Here is a 6,000-nt window from a genome sequence, read left to right as displayed (position 1 = left end):
AAAAGACACTAGTTAACATTCCAACACACATATGATTCAAAGTATATTTCAGTTATGCATAAGAAAAATAAAATTGATTATGTGATCATGCATATAGTTAATTCATCATTTTATTAAAGAAGTTAAGCAACAGAATATAGATAGATATTGATATAAAAGGATATATATATGTATTGATATATCTGAAGAGCCAAGGGATTTTGACCCTCACCCTTCAGTGGCTTCTGGCTCGCTCACTGTGACATGCGTGGCCGCTGGCTCGCTCACTGTGACATGCGTGGCCGCTGGCTTGCAGACCGGGGCAGGCGTGGGTTCTGGCTCGCAGACCGGGGCAGGCGTGGGCTCTGGCTTGCAGACCGGGGTAGGTGTGACAGGGGGAGCCCCGGACAGCTGAAGGGTCTCCACAGTGGGTGGAGGGGTAGGGTCCTCCTCCACGATGCCCACGGTGAGCTGTGAGCCGCAAACTAGTAGGGTCGTCTCCAGGAAGTCGCAGAGCGTCCAGCCGTGCGTTGCCTGTGGCAACCGCTCCCTCAGCGCCGCGTTCAGATTGCCCCTAAAGAAGGCCACCAAGGCTGAGTCCGGGAAGTCTGAGACACTCGCCAGGTTCAGGAAATCGTGGATGTGGTCTTCAATGGGGCGGTCCTCTTGCTTTAAGCAGAGCAGATGGTAGTTTGCACGTTGGACTGCTGGATCCATGGGTGGGTCGATCGTTCTGTAACGCTTGAGTAACGAGGCAGACGAGGAAATGCGGATCCAAACGCAGTTTGAACTTTATTAGATGAACAAAACAGGAAAACACAAAGGAACAACCCACGATGGGGAAATGAAACATAAAATAGCAAACTAAACACGACGTAAGCAAACAGGGGACTCGAGGAGGAAACACACACCAGGTTGACATCAAACAACGATCGACGAAGACTGAACAAAGACACAGGGTATAAATACACAAACATGGGAAAAGGGGCCAATGAAAGAACAGAACTCAAACAAGATAATAAGGTGATTAACAGAAGCAAACGGCAAACTAATGAGGGCAGGTGAAAATAATGACAGGGAACACGAACGCTAACAGAGGACTATGGAGTTACATAAGGGACTAAAGTGAAAACTAAGAAGTGCAAAAGTGACAAGATGGAAAACAAGAGGGCAACAGTGAAACAAGACAGGGTAACCATAACAACAAGTACCTCTGAGTTAAAGCAGAGATGAGGACTGGGGTTTGTCTTTGTTCTCAATTTTTGGGCTCAAAAATGCCAATGAAAGAACACAGAATTCTCCTATTTAAAATCCACTACAATTAATTCCTCTTACTTTTTAGCCTATTATATAACATTTAAAATAATTAAGAAATATCATACGCGCAAGAGTGTTGTTATATTAAATATAATCACGGCTGTGATTTAATTTTCTTCACCAATAGAAATGGTTTCAAAAGCAGCAAAAGCATTAAACTTTGTGTCGCTAAAACAACACAGACGGACCACCTGACTGGAACAAAGAAGATACTATGTAAGGCGGCAAACACAGACAAGTGAAAGAGACAAATAGTGAACCGTGCTGTAATACAAAATATCAACACTCTTGGAACATTGTTTGTCCAATCAAATTATAGGATTGTTGTATAATTCATAATATTCTGGGGTTTATCTAGTTATTTTTTGAAAGTAGTTATCTTAAATATTAGAAAAAACATGCTATCATAAGGGTAAAATGTATTCCAGGGGCAAATATTGACCCCACATATAAAAAAAAACAAACAACAAAAAATGCTGTGTTTAATGCTGGTGCCTATGCACTTAGTAAGACAATAGTGTGATTTCGACAGCCAATACCCAATAGTAACTTTTAAGGCCCCAATATACTTGCAGAATTTTTTCTTTAGGCCCTTTCCCACCTACAGTCCTGTACATTTCCTTTAGTAACTTTCTAGATGAGGACTCTTACGAGAAATGGAACACCTGAGGAGACTTTACATCGGTTGCATTCGCATTGCCAAAAGTTAGCACCATAGTGACGTAATCAACTATCGACCATTTTTCTTCTAACAAGGTTGGAACACGCGATTCTACATAAAAAACAACAATGAAATCCACAAAAACAGAAGATGCTGAAATCTGAGTTACACTTTTGTTAGACTTTTGTAATTTTACATGAGCTTTGGCAGCATCAGAAAATGTAGGCAGCTCCCTAATCAGTTCATGGTTTAAACAACATTGTTTTGGATGAATGGAACTCTAAAAGATACTGGTCTCTTAACAGTTTAAAAAGCACCCTATTTCATCCTACCTCAGCCCCCGAAGTCACCAGTTTTCTGACACAGTCTTTGTCTTCATGTTACAGTTTAAACTGGGTGCGAGAGCTGTGCATGCTGCAGACGGAGTTAGAGATGAGACGTGTGGTCAGACTACCATGCAGCACACACTGAATTTAGTAGACAACGTTGAAACAATGTAACAGGCACTCAATACTTTCATCATGTAAACTATATTTCATGATGTTTTAGTATATAATAGACTTCAATTACCCACTTTCGATAAACATCAGATTATTTACAGTTGAAGTCAGAAGTATACATACACATTAGCCAAATACATTTAAACTCAGTTTTTCACAATTCCTAACATTTAATCATGGAAAACATTCCCTGTCTTAGGTCAGGTAGGATCACTACTTTATTTTAAGAATATGAAATGTCTGAATAATAGTAGAGAAAATTTATTATTTCACCTTTTTTTCTTTCGTCACATACCCAGTGGGTCAGAAGTATACATACACTATGTTAATACTTATTAGAATTGCCTTTAAATTGTTTAACTTGGGTATAACCTTGACTTTGTTGTCCTTAAGCCAATTTGCCACAACTTTCGAGGTATGCTTGGGGTCATTGTCCATTTAGAAGTCCCATTTGCAACTGAGCTTTAACTTCCTGGCTGATGTCTTGAGATGTTGCTTCAATGTATCCACATCATTTTCTTTCCTCATGATGCCATCTATTTTGTGAAGTGCACCAGTCCCTCCAGCAGCATAGCACCCCTACAACATGATGCTGCCACCCCCATGCTTCAAGGTTGGGATGGTGTTCTATGGCTTACAAGCCTCACCATAACAAACATAACGATGGTCATTATGGCCAAACAGTTACATTTTTATTTAATTAGACCAGAGGACATTTCTCCAAAGAAGTAAGATCTCTGTCCCCATGTGCACTTGTAAACTGTAGTCTGGCTTTTTTTATGGTGGTTTTGGAGCAGTGGCTGCTTCCATAGCCTTTCAGGTTATGTTGATCTAGGACTAATTTTACTGTGGATATAGATACTTGTCTACCTGTTTCCTCAAGCATATTCACAAAGTCCTTTGCTGTTGTTCTGGGAATGATTTTCACTTTTCGCTCCAAACTACGTTCATCTCTATGAGACAAATTGAGTCTCCTTCCTGAGCGGTATGATGGCTGCGTGGTCCCATGGTTTTTATACTTGTGTATTATGGTTTGTGCAGATGAACGTGAAACCTTCATGCGTAACCTATTGAAATTTCTCCCAAGGATGTCTCAGACTTGTGGAGGTCAAAAAAACATTTCTGAGGTCTTGGCTGATTTCTTTTGATTTTCCCATGATGTAAAGAAAAGAGGCACTGAGTTAGGCCTTAAAATACATCCAAAGGTACACCTCCAATCAGAAGCTAATTGGCTAATTGTCTTAAGGCTTGACATCATTTTCAAAAAATGTCCAAGTTGCTTAAAGGCACAGTTAACTTGGTGTATGTAAACTTCTGACCCACTGGGATTGTGATATAGACAATTAAAATGAAACAATCTGTCTGTAAACAATTGTTGGAAAGATTACTTGTGTCATGCACATAGATGTCCTAAACGACATGCCAAACTATAGTTTGCTAATATTAAATCTGTGGAGTAATTAAAAAATGTGTTTTAATGACTTCAACCTAAGTGTATGTAAACTTCTGACTTAAAATGTATATCTGTCATCCCAGGAAAAATTGTATGTAGTAATCCAGAATTCACTTTATTTTCTGTATAGTCACACAGTACAAACAGTTCAGATGCGGTGAAAACTGAAAGCATTTCTCCCGATAAACACACACGCAGGTGATACGGGTGATCTTTGTTAACTTTGTTGGTTTTATTTTATTTCTGTTAAGGGAATTGTAAAATTAGCACAATCCTCTGAGTAGCATGCTAGCAGCTAGTTGTTTACAATGGCGGCTGTGGACTCCTCTCATTTCTCAATGCTTTGTGCATCATAGTTTTTGAACAATCACAGGCTGCAGCACCTCCCACAGTCTCCAACAGTCCCTGTATGCCCCTAAAGTACCTACTCCAAAGTTGGAAACAGTCGAGTAACAGTATACTGTTTGTGAACATTCAGACACCTGACTGATATTAACTGACTGAACAATAAACAGAATTAGCAATCACCCTCAAAGTAGGTGGAGCTTCAAGTCACACCTACTGATGACATGGACCAATGGCAGTAAGAAGGTGTTTAGCAGCCGGTAAGAAGTTTTCCTAAAAGTTCGCCCTGATGAGCTGTTACGAACCATCGAAGCGAACTCAAAAAGCACATTCTTTCAGTTTGGTTATAATGAGTTCACACCCTTTTGTTCTTCGATTTCAAATGAAGTATATCAGGGGCTTTTAAATAGGCAAACACATTTTTTTATTGGATTATGTTAAGAAAACAAACAAACAGGAACTACAGAGCACCCACCCGTGACAGTGCAATCTTGATGAGGATGTCATAGCTTGATGGTGGTGGTGAAAGGTGTTTCCTCAGTAGGGTACACTCTGAGAACTCATCATAGATCTTCTGTGCTACAGAGATTTTTGCCAATAAGATGAACTCTTTGACAATTTAACAATTAAAGGGAGGAAAACTGATTCCAACATTATTGGGAACATTTTCCCAAAATAAGATCACAAACAAACAGGAAAAAAAATTATAAATGTCTAATTTTAATAACTTGAGACAGATGTGTACAGAAACAGGTTTATGGCACTTACATCAGTTCTTTGGTCTGCAGATCTATGTGTTTCAATGTCTATATGGAAAAGCACTTCAGGAGAGGAGAGGGTCAGTGCTCTGAAAAATGGTGAAATAAACATCCCTTTACAAAGTGTCTACAAAAAGGCTTAATGGCTGCTTTAAAATCACTGATGTGTTTCAAAGTTACAGATCTATTTAAAAAACTGAAAAAGGGGACTACCCTTTTTCAAAAAGGGGACTACCCTTTTTCAGTCCTCCAGCCCTTTAAAATCTTGTCCAATATTTTAAGGCCCTGCAGGCTCTTTGTGATGTCATCATTCATGGCAGTGTCATCAATCCTCATCTGAGCTTCTGCATATGAAAGGGAGACCTAAAGTGACACAATGATAACATTTGTGCTGATGTTACATAGGAAGATCACTGTATTAAACCCATTTTTACAAGTTGGATGCATACCTTGGAGTTGGTGATGCTCTGTATGAAGTGTGTTAATGATTTCAGCACTGTTGTTCATCTCCCAAATACAAGAGAATGCTAACTTGAGAGATGACAAGCTCATTAGACAGTGAAGGTTTTGAAGTGTTTACACCGCAGAGAAAATAAAGAATGCCAGGTTTATCTCTCAAAATTGGACCACAGAGAGCAAAGTTTGAAACTGAGAAGTTCAGAGACCATATCAATTCTCTGAGGAAGGAAATAACAAAATATTTATGATGAAATTGAGGGGGCCTGGGTAGCTCAGCGGTAATGATGCTGGCTACCACCCCTGGAGTTCGCTAGCTCGAATCCCAGGGCATGCTGAGTGACTCCAGCCGGGTCTCCTATGCAACCAAATCGGTCCAGTTGCTAGGAAGGGTAGAGTCACATGGGGTAACCTTCTCCTGATCACTATAATGTGGCTTGCTCTCGGTGGGACACATGGTGAGTTGTGTGTGGATGCTGTGAAGCCTCCACATGCGCTACGTCACCGCGGTAACGCGCTGAACAAGCCACG

This window comes from Xyrauchen texanus, chromosome 5 (genome assembly GCF_025860055.1).
Source record: "Xyrauchen texanus isolate HMW12.3.18 chromosome 5, RBS_HiC_50CHRs, whole genome shotgun sequence".
Lineage (NCBI taxonomy): Eukaryota > Metazoa > Chordata > Actinopteri > Cypriniformes > Catostomidae > Xyrauchen > Xyrauchen texanus.
This window is presented reverse-complemented; position numbering follows the sequence as displayed.